The sequence below is a fragment of the Bos grunniens genome, chromosome 18 (assembly GCF_055505025.1).
Source record: "Bos grunniens cultivar Pamir isolate PY7600 chromosome 18, Bosgru_T2T1.0, whole genome shotgun sequence".
NCBI classification, from domain to species: Eukaryota; Metazoa; Chordata; class Mammalia; order Artiodactyla; family Bovidae; genus Bos; species Bos grunniens.
The window spans coordinates 38,865,211-38,883,927 of NC_141182.1; the positions used below are offsets into that span (position 1 = coordinate 38,865,211).

General features: G+C 37.8%; 1 long non-coding RNA gene across 1 annotated transcript in view; it reads left to right on the forward strand.

The window, feature by feature from the left end:
• LOC147353508 (uncharacterized) overlaps window positions 1-16,129 on the forward strand; it is a 30,127-nt gene extending 13,998 nt beyond the window's left edge. Inside the window, exon 4 of the long non-coding RNA XR_015145701.1 lies at window positions 13,221-16,129. This is a non-coding gene — a long non-coding RNA (uncharacterized LOC147353508). The remainder of the gene's footprint in view (window positions 1-13,220) is intronic.
• Window positions 16,130-18,717: the final 2,588 nt, after the last annotated feature.

The window sequence follows — 18,717 nt, forward strand, 5'->3', positions numbered from 1 at the left end:
AAAAATAGAATTAGTAGATGAAGACATTAAAACAGCCACCACAACTGAATTCCATATATTCAAGAACTTAGAAGAAATCGGGAACATATTAGGTGTGGATATGACAGACAAAATAAAAAATACTCTAATTGAATCTGTAGAGACTAAAACTACCTTATCTGAGATGAAGAATACTATGTCAGGGACTGACAGATTAGATATTTCAGAAGAAAAGATTAGTCAACTCCAAGACATAAATAGACACTATCCAAAATGACACACAGAAAGAAAAGTAACACAAAAATAATGGACAGAGAAACAACGAGTTTTGGACAACTTCATGTGGCCTAATATATGTGCAATTGGAGCCCTTATAGGACAGATAGAAGGGGGACAAAAAATATATAAGGCAACAGCTCCAGCTATCTCAGTAAATTGCACATATTGGTATATATTTAATGTGTTCTTTTGGGAAGGTGACATTCATATCCTCTTAGTCTACCATCTTTATCCAAACACTGAGTACATCATAGTTTAAATGACCATTTCTCAGTTAACTTTGTTCACTGTAACCAATAATTAATAATTTTATCTTCAGGTTTGATTCACATCAATCATCCATCCTTTGGTGTTACTTTAAATTATTTTTTTACTTTCGATTTACTATTTCTGTTTTTAATATGCTTTCTATTGTCTCTGTTGCCTTTCAAAGCTGTTTTCAGTGTACCTTATTTCTCTTCCTATTTATTATCCTTCCCAAGTAGTTCTAGTTCTTGTTGTTACCTCCTCTTTGAAATCTTATATTAAGTTTGAAATTCATTTACAAATCTTTAGGTTCTTGAGATTAACAGAGTAGAACCCTCTTAACTAATACAATTGGGGGCCTGTAGTTGGTCAATTAAAGGGCTTCCCAGGTGGCTCACTGGTGAAAAATCCACCTGCCAAGCAGGAGATGCAGGCAAGATCCCTGAGTTGGGAAGATCCCCTGAGGAAGGAAATGGCAACCCACTCCAGTATTCTTGCCTGGGAAATCCCATGGACAGAGGAGTGTGGTGGGCTACAGTCCATGGGATTGCAAGAGTTGGACACGACTCAGTGACTAAACAACAGCAACAAATTTGTCAGTTAACCAAAAAAGTTGATTTATAGCTGGGACTAATAAAAATGTTAATACTTAAGCATTTTACTTTCTTTGAAACATAAACTGTTTTTCTTTCTTTGAAACATAAAACTGTTTTTATTCACCAGTACCCATATAGACTTCCTAGACTGCTCAGTGGTAAAGAATCTGTCTGCCAATGCAAGAGATGCTTGTTCCATCCCTGGGTCAGGAAGATCCCCTGGAGTAGGAAATGGCAACCACCTCCAGTATTCTTGCCTGGAAAATTCTGTGGACAGAGGAGCCTGGCGGGCTACAGTCCATGGGGTTACAAAGAATCAGATATGAGTGAGCACACATCCAGCACCCTCAGATATAAAGCTGGCAAGGTCTTTTTTTTGAGTGTAGGTTATTGAATGGTGTTCTCAACACATTCACCAAAATCACACACTAAATGCACAAGGCATGATTTCACATTTTGATTTCTTTGGAGATAGTAAGATATTTGAAACAATTTTAATACAGAATGCTTATAGATATTTACAAGTTTTCTTCCAGTCTTTCCCAGTGTCTCATTCACACCAAATCCAAGTTAAATTTCCTCTTTATTGAGTCCTTTTAGAGCATTCAGCTTAAATTTGTTGCTGTTCTTGTTTGTACAGTCTACAGTTTTCTTTTTGCACTCATATTGTATCAGCTTATATACAAGTGACTAGATTAAATAATAAAAGTAACAAGTGCAATGTGTATAAACAGTATTGGAGACAAACACAAGTGGTTTTAATAAGCTTCTGCTTAACTGGAGGAAGAAGTGCCTGGCCATACCAGAGGATAGTATAGTAACCATGAACTTTCAGCAAGGTAGATATCAGCCATATTTTAATAGAGAGAAAGAAGAGTGCAGGGCAATATAATGAATCAGCTAAGTGGAGGTTAGTTACTGTAATATCTACTAAATGTTGGGATTAAAGCAGATCAGCAGTTGAATTAGCACATTGGCAGATTGAGGAAGCAAATAAGGGCAAGGGAAAATTTGTGGGCTTGTGTTTGTTTGGCTGTTAACACCCAAGTTATTCTCAGGGGTATATTTCACATTCAGCTGTTTTTTAGTGTTCTTAAGATGTTAGAGTGCAAACCCATTTTAATCTACCGGTTTGTTTGTACTGTTGTAACATGGTTTGGGTTAAGACTGAACTTAGTCATTCAAAATGGCTTTTTTGTGTGCTGGGCTGTGAATACTAATGATATGTTCCTCACCTAAAAGTAAGTGATATTTTATCCTCTTTTCATAAAATAAATAGTTTACCTAAAATAGATCTTAAATTCATTTACACTTCCAAAGTATTTTGAGAATTCCGTTTGGCAGCAGAACTTAAACCAAGAAATAAGTTTAGACTACTTTTTCTTAAAATAGTACATCACTTTTAATCTCTTCCTTCAGTAATTATGGGATACTGCAGTAAAATGCTGAGATCACCTCAGTATGTTCCTCAAATACTTTATGGCTTTCTGACCATGCACACTGCCTAAGGGTTCAATAAGTAGGTTAATTCTTCCCTCAGGGTTGGCCTGAGGGTTAAAGTTCCTGATGAGCCAAGTAGAACTTGCATGTAGAAAGAAGGTGGGTTGATTAAGTGTATATGAATGCTGGGGGATATGAACTACTTATGTGCTTTGAGGTTACAATATGATCTTTATTCTGTTTCTTATATTTTATCTGTTTTCATGTTGATTTGCTTTTTTTGGCTTATCTGCCGCCCTATTATAACCAAGCTCTTTCAACATCTGACAAGCGATTGCCATGAAAGCAATCTTGTATTTTCATGCAGTTGTTTTAGTGGAAGTTTTGCATTCTATTCCTTTTTTCCTTTTCATTTATTCCAAACCTGTTTCCCATTTTACCTTTTTATAAATAAGATAAACTAAGGAAGAGAAATATATCAAAGGGTTAATTTTATTTGATTAAATCTTTCTTCCATGACATCTCTAACAGTAAAAAATAATGATGATCTCCCTATATGCTGGTATTTTATTTACTTTATATATTAGCCATTTTTAACATTTTTAAAAGACTTTACATTTTACCACAGGGTAAAAAACAGACCCCATGAATTTAAGTACTTACTCAAAGTTATGTGGCTAGTAAGTAGCAGGACAAGAGTTAATAGCTGAGAAATAGCTATAGTTGGTTCTATACTGAATTTGAAATAGCCATTGTATTGCACAGACTGTATCTTCATATGTACCACCTTTAAATAATTCTACAATGTGATCCTCTTCATGGATCATAGCCTTGCCATGGCAAAGGGGCTTGTGTAACTCAATGAAGCTATGAGCCATACCATGCAGGGCCACCCAAGACAGATAGGTCATAGTGAAGAGTTCTGACAAAACATGGTCCACTGAAGGAGGAAATGGCAAACCACTCCAGTATTCTTGCCATGAGAACCTCATGAATAGTATGAAAAGGCAAAACACATGGCACTGAAAGATGAGCCTCCCAGGTTGGAAGATGTCCAGTACGCTACTGGAGAAGAGCAGATGCCAATTACTAATAGCTCCAGAAAGAATGAAGCAGCTGGGCCAAAGTGGATGTGCCTGGTGGGGAAAGTAAAGTCCAGTGCTGTAAAGAACAATAATTCACAGGAACCTGGAATGTTAGGTCCATGAATCAAGGTAAATTGGGCATGGTCAAGCAGGAGATGGAGACTGAACATTGACATCTTAGGAATCAGTGAACTAAAATGGGCAAAGTTAATTCAGATGACCTTTATATCTACTACTACAGGCAAGAATTCCTTAGAAGAAATGGAGTAGCCCTCATAGTCAACAGGACTCTGAAATGCAGTACTGGGGTGAAACCTCAAAATGACAGAATGATCTCTATTCGTTTCCAAGTCAAACCATTCTATATCACAGTAATCCAAATCTGTGCCCCAACCACTGATGCCAAAGAAGCTGAAGTTGACTGGTTTTAAGAAGACTTACAACACCTTCTAGAATGAACACCAAAAATAGATGTCCTTTCCATCATAGGGAATTGGAATGTAAAAGTAGGAAGTCAAAAGATACCTGGAGTAACAGGCAAGTTTGGCCTTGGAGTACAAAATGAAGCAGGGCAATGGCTAACAAGAGTTTTGTCAAGAGAATACACTGGTCATGGCAAACACCCTTTTTCCAAGAACCCAAGAGTCAGCTCTACACATGAATATCACCAAAATCAGATTGATTGTATTCTTTGCAGCTGAAGATGGAGAAGCTCTATACACTTAGCAAAAACAAGACCTGGAGCTGACTGTGGCTCAAATCATGAGTGCCGCCTTATAGAAACATTTAGGCTTAAATTGAAGAAAGTAGGGAAAACCACTAGGCAATTCAGGTATAACCTAAACCAAATTCCTTATGACTATATAGAGGAAGTGACAAATAGATTCAAGGGATTAGATCTGATAGACAGAGTGCCTGAAGAAGTATGAGCAGAGGTTTGTAACATATATACAAGGCAGTGACCAAAATCATCCCGAAGAAACATTGTACAGTAGTTAGTGACCAAAGCCATCCCAAAGAAAAAGCAATGCAAGACGGTAAAGTGGTTGTCTGAGGAGGCTTTACAAATAGCTGAGAAAAGAAGAGAAACAAAAGGCAAAGGAGAAAGGGAAAGATATACCGAACTGAAAGCAGAGTTCCAGAGAACAGAAAGGGAGATAGAAAGGCCTTCTTAAATGAACAATGCAAAGACATGAAAGAAAACAATAGAATGGGAAAGACTAGAGATATCTTCAAGAAAACTGATGATAACAAGGGAGCATTTCAGGCAAGGCAAGGAAAGGACAGAAATGGTAAGGACCTAGCAGAGACTAAGAAGAGGTGGCAAGAATACACAGAAGAACTATACAAAAAAGGACTTAATGACCCAGAATACCACGATAGTGTGGTCACTCACCTAGAGTCAGACATCCTGGAGTGTAAATGGGCCTTTGGAAGCATTACTAGGAACGAGGGTAATGCAGGTGACAGAATTCCAGCTGAGCTATTTAAAATCCTAAAAGATGATGATACCATTAAAGTGCTGTACTCAATGTGTCAGTGAATTTGGAAAACTCAGGAGTTGTCCACAGGACTGGAAAAGGTCAGTTTTCATTCCAGTCTCAAAGAAGAGCACTGTCAAAAATGTTCAAACCACCATAGAATTTTGTTCATTTCTTGTGCTAGCAAGGTTATTCTCAAAACCTTTAAACTAGGCTTCAGCAGTATGTGAACAGAGAACTTCTAGATGTACATGCTGGGTTTCAAAGAGGCAGAGGAACCAGAGATCAAAGTGCCAACATTCACTGGATCATGAAGAAAGCAAGAGAGTTCCAGAAAAACATCTGCTTCATCGACCACAGTAAAGCCTTTGACTATGTGGATCACAACAAACTGTGGAAAATTTTTTAATAAATGGGAATACCAGATCACCTGACCTGTCTGCAGGTCAAGAAGCAATACTTAGAATCGGACATGGAACAACACACTGCTTCAAAATTTGGACAGGAGTATGACAAGACTGTATATTGTCACTTTGCTAATTTAACTTCTATGCAGAGTGCATCATGTGAAATGCCAGGCTGGATGAAGCTCAAGCTGGAATCAAGATTGCCAGGAGAAATATCAACAACCTTGGATATGCAGATGATACCACCCTTATGGCAGAAAGGGAAGAACTAAAGAACCTCCTGATGAAGGTGAAAGAGGAGAGTAAAAAAGCTGGCTTAAAACTCAGCATTCAGAAAACTAAGATCATGGTGTCCAGTCCCATCTTCATGGCAAATAGATGCAGAAACATCAGATTTTATTTTCTTGGGTTCTAAAATCACTGCAGACAGTGACCACAGCCATGAAATGAAAAGACACTTGCTCCTTGGAAGAAAAACTATGACAAACCTACATAGTAGAGTAAAAAGCAGAAATACCATTTTGCTGACAAGGGTTTGTATGGTCAAAGCTATGGTTTTTCTAGTAGTTGTGTATGGATGTCAGAGTTGGACCATAAAGAAGGCTGAGCACTGAAGAATTGATGCTTTCAAACTGTGGTGCTGGAGACTTGTGAGAGTCCTTTGGACAACAAGAAGATCAAATCAGTCGATCTTAAAGGAAACCAGTCCTGAATATTCATTGGAAGGACTGATGCTGAAGCTCCAGTACTTTGACCACCTCATGCAAGAAGCTGACTCACTGGAAAAGACCCTGATACTGGGCAAGATTGAAGGCAGGAGGAGAAGGGGACAACAGAGGATGAGATGGTTGTATGGCATCCCTGAATCAATGAACATGAGTTTGAGCAAGCTCCAGGAGATAGTGAAGGACAGGGAAGCCTGGGATGCTGTAGTACATGGGGTCACAAAGAGTCAAACAGGACTTAGCGACTGTACAACAACTCAGTACCAAAAATGTACCTTATGTATTATATTTTTTAACTTGAAGAATAACTACATAGAGAACATTTCTTTTTTAATAGTCTCTTGTACTTGTCTCATGAATGCAATCAAGATGTTTTCTTAATTCTTTGAGAATATTCATTACAGATCTTATGAGGTTATTTTCTCCTTCTTGATTTCTTTTTTCCTCAAATCCTCTTTTTTTCTTATTTGGCTTTTCAGTGTATCAAGAGAAGACCTTTATTCAAATATTTGGTCCTTGGCTTTCAATTTGTATCTGAGTGTGAGGTACTAAAAAGATCTTTAAAAACTCTTTCTGCATGAATGTGGATTGTTATTTATTGGTGTCAAGTTAGGCAAAATAATTGGTCATTTTATTATGGCCAATTTTATTGGTGACCATTTTATTATGAACCGCCAAATGTCAGTATTTCTAAATATTTTACCTTATGATGGATTTTTCACAGAGGATTTTTCTGAGCTCCTCTTTGGAGAGTATAGACTTGGCTTCCAGCATTCTTTGGGCCAACTTTGGGAAAGTAGCTAGTATTATCACTATTTAATACATAGAGTTTCAATAATTCACCAATTTTGAAGATGAGGATACAGTCTTTTGCCCAATCTGGTACTCCACTTCAAAGTCCCACTGGTTGTACTTCTTCAAAGAGTAAATCTCTTGTCTTCTCCAATGGACAAAAGAGAGCCAATTTGCTAAGCTATATAGTTGGCAAAGGCTACGTGTAGGTCTAAGTCTTTCTAATACAGACTTTTACCCAGTCCTCTTTGCTTCCTGTCTTAGCTATGCTACCACATTCAGAAATATCTAAGACCTATAATTTGTGTCTTTATGAGATTGTTGTATGATTTGACTTGTTTCTGAACTGTCTCTCCCTCCTGGCTTAACCTTCCATTTTCAGACATCATTTAATCTGTTTGACTTAATCCATTTCCTTTCTGGATTCTAAATTTTTAATATTTTTTTTCCTCTTCTATTCTCTTTGGCCTGTTGGTTTATCCCTTTTTGATCATTCTACTTCATTTTAGTGGAGTATTCAAAGGGAAAGTGTAAGTTTTTATGTTCAAGCCACTATTTTTAACTATAAGTCGATCTTCTTATCTATTGCTTGGCACTATTATGATAACTATCTAATCTACTTGCTATTATTCTCCTTTCTCCAATTCATTTTTGTATCTACCTTCCCCCTACTTCTAGTTCTTTTAAACTTCTAGTAGGCAAAGACCTATACTCAAAAAAATCTTAATTTTGGAAAGGGCACTGTCCTTATTAGGAATATATAGTTCTCTTGGTTTATTGTAGAATTTTTTGTCACACTAACTTTGTCATTAGTCAGCAGTATGGCAGAATAAGTATTTTATTCTGTCATCCTCTGACATGTCATCAATTTTTACAATAATTCACAGATAAGAGTATCTTTGTATAAAGTCCAGGAATCCAGTGGGGAAGTTCCAGCACTGTTCAAGAAAAAAAAACAAACAAACAGATGCACTGAAAAGAAAATGAAAGTCACTCAGTCCTGTCCAGCTCTTTACCATCGTGGACGGTAGCCCACCAGTCTCTTGCTGTCCAGAGATTTCTCCAGGCAAGAATACTAGAGTGGGTTGCCATTCCCTTCTCCAGGGGACCTTCCTGACAGAGATAGAACCCAGGTCTCCTGCATTTCAGACAGAGTCTTAACCATTTGAGCCACCAGGGAAGCTCCAAGATGCACTGAAAAGGGCAGAATAGTTTCTCTCTACCTATGACACCTCATCCCCAAGTCAGCACAGCTCAGTGCCAAGAGACACCCCCTTGGCCATCAGTTTCCTCCACAAAATAAATCTTAACAAATTTAGGGAGATTAACAGGTTACAAAACAATTCTTAATAAATTTAGAAAGATTTAAATCAAACCAAGTATCTTTTCTGCCTACAATAGTTGAAACTAGGAATGAATAACAGGAAGAAAGCTGGAAAATCTGTAAATATGTGGAAATAAACAATACTCTTCTAAACAACCGGTGAGTCAAAGAAGAAATCAAAGAGAAAATGTCTTAAAACAAATGAAAATATGGAGAAGAAAATGACAACCCACTCCATTCTTGCCTGGGAAATCCCTTGGACAGAGCATCCTGACGGGCTACATACAGTCCATGGGGTCACAAAAGAGGCAGACCTGACTTAGTGGCCAAACCACAACATGAAGGCACCCTGTGCCTGAAACATACCAAAATTTCAGACTCCTTAAAGGAAAGGAGGTATTTGTACAAACCATATTGTTTGTACAAACAGTTTAGGCACCGTGAGGCACTCTAGTCAGGGTGGTAGGAAACCTCATGAAATCCAACTTCCCAGATGTCAGCCATGGGCCAACCTTACAAGGATAGCAGCCAGGCCTGTCTTGTTCTGCACACTAAGCAAAGCTCAGTTGGTAAAGAATCTGCCTGTGATGCAGAAGACCCCGGTTTGATTCTTGGGTTGGGAAGATCTGCTGGAGAACAGATAGGCTACCCACTCCAGTATTCTTGGGCTTCCCTTGTAGCTCAGCTGGTAAAGAATCCACCTACAATGTGGGAGACCTGGGTTCAATCACAAGATTGGGAAGATCCCCTGGAGAAGGGAAAAGCTACCCATTCCAGTATTCTGGCCTAGAGAATTCCATGACTGAATAGTCCATGGGGTCACAAAGAGTCAGACATAACTGAGCAACTTTCACTCACTAAACAAAGGTAACAGATATCTGTGATATCAATAAGGTTAAAAACATGACTTGCATGTAAACAAAAAGGAAATATATCAAAGATTTATTTAAGCCATAGGCAATGGCACCCCACTCTAGTACTCTTGCCTGGAAAATCCCATGGATGGAGGAGCCTGGTGGGCTGCAGTCCATGGGGTCGCTAAGAGTCAGACACGACTGAGCGACTTCACTTTCACTTTTCACTTTCATGCATTGGAGAAGGAAATGGCAACTCACTCCAGTGTTCTTGCCTGGAGAATCCCAGGGACGGGGGAGCCTGGTGGGCTGCCGTCTATGGGGTTGCACAGAGTCGGACACGACTGAAGTGACTTAGCAGCAGACTTAGCAAAGGAACCTAAAGGTAATAAGTATGTTGAAAGACTGTCAGTTATCACCAGGAAAGACAAATGAACTCCATTTGCTGAGTGAGAGAAAAAACTGAATAAGTTTTGTACATGGGAATAAAAAAACAAAACAACGAATGAAGATAGAAATACAACATACTAAAACTAGTGGGATGCAGCAAACCACTTCTATGAAGCAGGTTTTTAGCAATAAATACCTACATTAAACAAAAAGAAGTATCTCAAAAAAAAAGAAACATCTTAATTTTATACCTTAAGAAAACCAAACTAAGCTCAAAGTTAACAAAAGGAAGGAAATAAATATCAGAGCAGAAATAAATGAAATAGAGAAGAGAAAAGCAATAGAAAAGATCAATAAAAATAAGAGCTGATATTTTGAAAAGATAAGCAAAATTGACAAATTTTTAGTTATACTAAGAAAAAAGAGAGAAGCCTCAAATAAAAGAAGTCAGAAATGAAAGTGGAAACATTAAACTGATGCCACAAAAATAAAAGCTATCGTAAGAAACTACTAAGAACAATGCTATGTCAACAAACTGGATAACCTAGAAGAAATGGATAAATTCCTAGAAACCTGCAACCTTTCAAGTCTGAAACATGAAATAGAAAATCTAAACTGGTTTAGGCAATTGAATTATTAATAGTAATAATTATTTAGTAATTAATTCTTAATATAAATAGTAATTAATTATTGATAGTAATAATTGCCATTTCCTCCTCCAGGGGATCTCCCCAACCCAGGGATTGCACCCACATCTCCTGTGTCTCCTGCATTGGCAGGTGAATTCTTTATCACTGAGCTCCCTGGGAAACCCAACACTGAGGGGGTTGTTGATAATTATGGGAAAATTTGTAAAGATAGCTCTTGGAGAGAGATGGACTTGATTTTCAAAAATCTTCCCCCAAAAGAAAAGCCCAGGACCAGATGGCTTCCCAGGTGAATTCTATCAAACATTTCAAAGAATTTATCCAGTGCTTCTCAAACTCTTTAGAAACATTGAGAAGAGGGAATATTTCCAAACTAATTTTATGAAGCCAGCATTTACTAAGCTAGGAATGGACACTACAAGAAAGAAAATTACAGACCAATATCCCTGGTAAACATAGATGCAAAAATCCTCAACAAGATACTGGCAAACTGAAATCAAGAGGACAATAAAGTAATCATATACCATGTTCAAGTGGGATTCATTTCCAGGATACAAAGATGCTTCAACATACACAAGTCAGTAAATGTGATACAGCACTCAATAGAATGAAGTATGAAAGTCATATGATCATCTCAGTAGATGCAGAATTATAATTCCAGTGATGAAGAACCTTGAGTGATATGCTTACTAATCATGATTTTACAAAATAAGAAATAGGCAACCAGCCACTATGGATACGTGGGATGAAGCATAAATAATACCATACAAATATTCTCAATGTTTGGTTGGCATGGGAAAAGTTGAATGATGAGGAGAATTCCTATTAGGCCATTATAGTAATCCACACATGAGATAGTTTAGGTCTGAGAGCTGGGAAGTAGCAAAATTGGGGAGTAGGGGTATGATGAATTTATGATGTTGATGGAAAAGTGAATCTCAAAGTTATTACAAAGGAGAAGTAGAATTTATAACTATAGGTCAAAATAGAACTAAAAATTAAAAATTAGGATGATACCAAGGTTATGGGCCTAGAAATACCAAAGGTGAAGGTGCGTCTATGCTCAGTTGCTCAGCTGCGTCTGACTTTTTGCAACCCAATGGACTGTAGCCCTCCAAGCTCCTTTTTCTTGAGATTCTCCAGGCAAGAATACTGGTATGGGTTGCCACTTGCTTCTCCAAGGGATCTCCCCAGCCCAGGGATCACACCCACATCTCCTGTGTCTGCTGCATTGGCAGGTGAATTCTTTACCACTGAGCTCCCTGGGAAGCCCAACACTGAAGAGGTTGTTGATAATTATGGGAAAATTTGTAAAGATAGCTCTTGGAGAGAGATGGACTTGATTTTCAATATGTTTCAGGAGTTGTGGCATTTAAATTAAAAGTGTTTTATGAACAATGCTGTATAGAGATTTAGAAGATAAGAAGTGTATTTGTAGATGGGTATATGATAGCCCAAACTAATAATATGTGAAGTCACAAGATTCATCTAGAACATTCAGAAAGGTAGTGTGAATGAAAAATTTAGAATTTAACTTTAGGAAATTCCCAGAATCATATAAAATGAACTAGTGATGGACATAGCAGAGAGAGTTTAAATTGTTTAATCTCTAAATTCTCATATAATCCACAATACCATAAATTCATCTCTAAAAATCTACAAAGGTAGACCTCCAGTCCACTATTAAGAACCTGAAGAGACAGTGTTTCATTTAAGCCAAAGCAAGAGAGAGACAGTGGAAAAATAATAACTTTGACAGTTTACATTTTATGACATTGCAGAGGCTTGCCCAGACTGTATCTTTACTTCTGCAACAACTCAGTGAAACGACTGTTACTGTCCCCTGTGTACTGATGATGAACCAAAAGATGGGCTAATTGTATACATTTCTTTAAAAATGAAAACAGAGTGGGGAAAAGGTAATTCGGACAAAGAAGTCATTTCAGAGAACCCTGAGTTTCTCAAATTTTACATTATGACTGGAAAAATTACTTCCACATAAGCCATTTGAAGATCGGAACTTCTGCGCTCTTAAGTCTTATTGGTGGAAAACTCCTTAGTTTGTCATGGAACAATCTCTCATAATGCAGAGCAGTAATAAACAAATCAAGATATCTACTCCACTCAAATTCTTCCAAGTTTATTGTAAAAAAATATTTATGGTTTCAGTGGTGAATAAACTGTCTTAATATTTTATTAATATTAAATGTATGTGTTTAACTAGAGATATTTCATTCTGATATGACTTTATATGTCTATGTCCGTTATTCTGGAGGAACTCCTTTTTCCACAAACTACTGACTAACTGTAGATAGGGACTGTTTATAGAACATGCCAGAGAGAATATTTATAATAGGGAAAATACAACTATCCTCATTTTGTAGATTCAAAGAAACACATGCTAACCCTTAGTGAAAGTGAAAATGTGTTTAGTCGTTCAGTCATGTCCAACTCTGTTAACCCATTGACTATAGCCAGCCAGGCTCCTCTGTCCATGGTGTTCTTCAGGTAAGAATACTGGAGTGGGTAGCCATTCCCTTTGCCAGAGGATCTTCCCGACCCAGGGACTGAACCCGGGTCTCCTGCATTGCAGACAGATTCTTTATCATCTGAGCCACCAGGGAAGCCCACTAACCCTTAACCCCTTCTCTTTCTTCTATACTCTCCTTAACATTGTTTTCCATCCATTGTACTTCTCTTTCCCAGTTCACAGTATTTTTTTTTCTCTCTCTCTCTCTCATTCATTCATTTAAACCTTTCCCAGAGTGGAAATTTTCTTACTATGGTCTACTCAGTCTACAAGGAATAGCTACTCAAATAATCCACTCAGTATGTGACCACAAGCAGCTTTCAGAGTTGGAAGATGGGATGTGAGCTGAAAGAGGCTTATTTTGTAAGTTAAATGCAGCTTTTTACAAACCTAACAATTAAAAATGTTTCCCCTGTTATATTGCGTATATCCCCTGTTATAATAGAAATAGATGCTGAAGAATTGATGCTTTTGAACTGTGGTGTTGGAGAAGACTCTTGAGAGTCCTTTGGACTGCAAGGAGATCCAACCAGTCCATTCTGAAGGAGATCAGCCCTGGGATTTCTTTGGAAGGAATGATGCTAAAGCTGAAACTCCAGTACTTTGGCCATCTCATGTGAAGAGTTGACTCATTGGAAAAGACTCTGATGCTGGGAGGGATTGGGTGCAGGAGGAGAAGGGGACAACAGAGGATGAGATGGCTGGATGGCATCACTGACTCGATGGACGTGAGACTCAGTGAACTCCGGGAGTTGGTGATGGACAGGGAAGCCTGGCGTGCTGCGATTCATGGGATCACAAAGAGTCGGACACGACTGAGCGACTGATCTGATATTCTATTTGTATATTCAGTTCAATTATTCTATTTCTATTCAGTTCAACTCAGTTCAATTCAGTTGCTCAGTCTTGTCTGACTCTTTGCAACCCCATGGACTGCAGCTTGCCAGGCTTCCCTGTCCATCACCAACTCCTGGAGCTTACTCAAACTCATGTCCATTGAGTCGATGATGCTATTTCTATTATGGTATACTTAATCTAAACTTCAAAATACATTTGTGGATGCCTATTTAATCATACCATTCACTACTAGCTTGCCCCCAAATTATTTGTAATCTTTGTGAATTCTTAAAACCAACCTTTTTCTTGGTGTCCTCTATGTTTTCCATTAGTCACTCCTAAAAGCTACTCCTAACATTGGGAATATAAAATATTCCTTTAAGCTGATTTGCCAGTCGCTTTGTTTTTTTAATGCCAAAGACTCTAGATCAATGGATGTCAAACTGTACACCGAGGCACCCCTGGCACTACAGTCAATTCACAGGTGCGCTGCAGGGTATTTCGAATTTTTGAGAGAAAAACAGCGACATCTGTTGGGCATGACCTGAATTACCACTATTAAGTTGTAGAGATCTTTCTTCTAGCCTATGCGAATAAGGAAGAAAACAACTGCAACACTAAGGGCCCTGTAAGCTGAGAAACTTTGGAAATCTCTGCTCTAGGCTAAGATTTGTTTTGTATTAAATATTTTTAGCATCACAATTATTTTTCTACACAGTTAATCAAAACAAATATATTACCCAAATTTTAATAGTTACTAAGCATATTTGGAAAACTCAGCACTGGCCACAGGACTGGAAAAGGTCAGTTTTCATTCCAATCCCAAAGAAAGGCAATGTCAAAGAATGCTCAAACTATCACACAATTGCACTCGTCTCACACGCTAATAAAGTAACGCTCAAAATTCTCCAAGCCAGACTTCAGCAATATGTGAACCATGAACTTCCAGATGTTCAAGCTGGTTTTAGAAAAGGCAGAGGAACCAGAGATCAAATTGCCAACATCCCCTGGATCATCAAAAAAGCAAGAGAGTTCCAGAAAAAGATCTATTTCTGCTTTATTGACTATACCAAAACCTTTGACTGTATGGATCACAACAAACTGTGGAAGATTCTGAAAGAGATGGGAATACCAGACCCCCTGACCTGCCTCTTGAGAAACGTATATGCAGGTCAGGAAGCAACAGTTAGAACTGGACGTGGAACAACAGACTGGTTCCAAATAGGAAAAGAAGTACGTCAGGGCTGTATATTGTCACCCTGCTTATTTAACTTCTATGCAGAGTACATCATGAGAAACGCTGGGCTGGGGGAAGCACAAGCTCGAGTCAAGATTGCCGGGAGAAATATCAATAACCTCAGATATGCAGATGACACCACCCTTATGGCAGAAAGTGAAGAGAAACTCAAAAGCCTCTTGATGAAAGTGAAAGAGGAAAAGTTGGCTTAAAGCTCAACATTCAGAAAACTAAGATCATGGCATCTGGTCCCATCACTTCATGGGAAATAGATGGGGAAACAGTGGAAACAATATCAGACTTTATTTTGGGGGGGCTCCAAAATCACTGCAATGATTATTGCAGCCATGAAATTAAAAGACGCTTACTCCTTGGAAGGAAAGTTATGACAAACCTAGATAGCATATTAAAAAGCAGAGACATTACTTTGTCAACAAAGGTCCATCTTGTAAAGGCTATGGTTTTTCCAGTGGTCATGTATGGATGTAAGAATTGGACTGTGAAGAAAGCTGAGCACCGAAGAACTGATGCTTTTGAACTGTGGTGTTGGAGAAGACTCTTGAGAGTCCCTTGGACTGCAATGAGATCCAACCAGTGCATTTTAAAGGTGATCAGTCCTGGGTGTTTATTGGAAGGAATGATGCTGAAGCTGAAACTCCAATACTTGGGCCACCTCATGCAAAGAGTTGACTCATTTGAAAAGACCCTAATGATGGAAGGGATTGGGGGCTGGAGGAGAAGGGGATGACAGAGGATGAGATGGATGGATGCCATCACCGACTCGATGGACATGAGTTTGGGTGAACTCCAGGAGTCGGTAATGGACAGGGAGGCCTGCTGTGCTGTGATACATGGGGTCGCAAAGAGTTGGACACAACTGAGCAACTGAACTAACTGACTGAAGCAAAAAGTACATTTTAATCAAAACCCATCTGTTAACGAGGTGCCTGGGACATTTTCCCCCCAATTAATTCATGTGTCTATATATGAATTTTACTGACTGACTGAATCAATGTGTATTTCTATTTGTGTTTTGCTATTGTAAGCCCTGAGAAAACTTGTTTACGAAAGTAAATAGAAATAGTAAGAGATTTATTATAGCAATGGCATTATGCTTTAAACTCCTTTTGAGTTATGTGCCAAGTATATAAGAAAGAATTGAAAAACTACAATATTTATAACAAGATGTGTTGTCTAGACCTGTATTGATGAATAGGCCTTAGACACATGTGGCTATTTAAATTTCAATTAACTAAAAGTAAATGTAACTTAAATTTCAATCCTTCAGTTGTACTGTCTTTTATTTCAGGTGCTCAAAAGCCGTATATCTAGTGGCTACTTATTAGACAGTGCAAATGTCTAGACTAGCACTCTCCTATAGAACATTTCCGTTATTGCAGAAACTTGTGTTGGACGGTGCTGGTCCAGACATTAAAGCCATCCTCTTTCTTAACATACCAGTATTTTAATTAATTTCTGTTTTTGCTACCTTAGAGGCTTTTGCACCCCAGGGTGAATGCAACATAGTTATTTAATATACATGTTTTCATGTGCTGTGCTTAGTTGCTCAGTCATGTTTGACTCTTTGCAACCCCATGGACTGTAGCCAACCAGGCTCCTTTGTGCATGGGGATTCTCCAGGCAAGAATGCTGAAGTGTTATCATACTAATCTATTTTTTTAGTAAGTTGTCTCTGTTTTAGTGCATGTTGAGTGTTTATTATGTGTCATTATCTGTGTATGCATTATGCACATCATATTTCATCTTAAATGAAATCATTTTTTTAAAAATTGAAATATAATATTACTTCAATTAACTTACAGTACTTTATTAGTTTCATATGTGCAACATAGTGATCAATATTTTTATAGATTACATACCATAAAAAGTTGTTGTAATATTATTGTGAGTGAAGTGAACTTCCCTAGCGGCTCAACTTCCCTGGTGGCTCAGATGGTAAAGCATCTGTCTACAATGCAGGAGACCCACGTTCGATCCCTGGGTCGGGAAGATCCCCTGGAGAAGGAAATGGCAGTCCACTCTAGTACTATTGCCTGGAAAATCCCATGGACAGAGGAGCCTGGTAGGCTACAGTCCATGGGGTCGCAAAGAGTCGGACACGGCTGAGCGACTTCACTTACTTACTTACTTACTTAATATTATTGACTATGTTTCCTATGCCATACATTACATCCTTGTGACTTTTTTATTTTACAACTGGTAGTTTGTAGCTCTTAATCCCTTTCACCTATTTTGCCCATCCCCCAACCCAACCCCCATTCTGGCAACTACTAGTTTGTTCTCTGTATCTGTTAGTCTGTTCTATTTGTCTGTTTGCTGTGTTTCGTTGATTCCGTATATAAATGAAAACATACAGTAGTTGTCTTTCTCTGTCTGACTTTTTTCACTTAGCATAATACCTCCGGGTCCATCCATGTTGTGTCAAATGGCCAGATTTCATTCTTTTTATGGCTGACTAATATTCCTTTGCATGTGTATACCACATTTTCTTTATCTGTCACTGGACTTTTAGGTTGTTTCCATATCTTTGCTCTTGTGAACAATGCTACAATGAACACTAGCTGCTTATATCTTTTTGAAAAAAAATACCCAGGAGGGGAATTGCTGGATCACAAAGGAGTTATATTTTTAATTTTTTAGGGAAACTCCATGCTGTTTTCCACAGTGGCTGTGCCAATTTACATTCCTACCAACATTGCACAAAGGTTCCTTTTTCTTCATATCCTCATCAACACTTGTCATTTCTGTTCTTTTTGATAATAGTTGTTCTAACAGGGGTGTGAGGTTTTGATTTACATTTCCTTGATGATTAGCTACATCGAGCATCTTCTCATATCTGTTGACCATGGACATCTCTATGTCTTCTTTAGAAAAATGTTCATTTGTTTCCTCTGCCCCTTATTTAATCGGATTTTTTCACACTGAGTCGTAGGACTACTTTATATGTTTTGGACATTAAACTCTAATCAGATATATCATTTGAAAATAAATGTCTTTTTCCATTTGATAAGCTGCCTTTTCATTTTATTGATTGTTTCCTTCACTATGCAATTTTTCTTAAGTCTGACTGGGTTTTTTTTTTTGTTTATTTTTGTTTCCTTTAACCGAGGAGACATACAAAAAATATTGCGGAGACCAGTGTCAAAGAACATACTGCCTTTGTCTTCTAGGAGTTGTATGGTTTCAGGTCTTACATGTAAGTCTTTAATCCATTTTGAGTTTATTTTTACATATAGTATTTAATGCCATATGTTAAATTCTAGTCTTCCACCTTTCTATAACTGAAACTCCCTTCTTCAACAGTGAGAAATCTAGCTTGTATCGTCCTTACTATGTTTACTCATTTTTTCTAGCCTAGAATTCACAAGAGTTCCTTTCAAATTACTAACTCGTATCATGGCAAAAAGCAAGCCTACCAACTGGAGTTTAATATTTTATAGCTCTTTTTTTAAGCTAAAATTAACATACAGTGAAATGTGCATGTCTTAAGTATACAGTTTAATGAGTTTTTCACTTGATAATGTTCACTTTTAGATTTATGTCTATAAATGAGTCTGTCTGCTATTTTCTACCTTTCTATCTGTCTTCCAGAATGTATAATTGTTTTCAGCTGAAAGATTTGCTTGGTATCATTTATTCCAGTACTGCCTGAAGTAGAAACCTAATTTTATCATTTAATAAGGCAGTGATGATTTAGACATACCCATATCTTATGTTTATCTTTTTTGATTGTTCAGTTTTTTGCTTGCTATTTCTTATTGCACCATATACTTTCTTTCTAGGGTCATTTTTTAAAAACTTCTTGAGGTATGTGTCTATGTGTGCTCACTCACTTATATCCGACTTT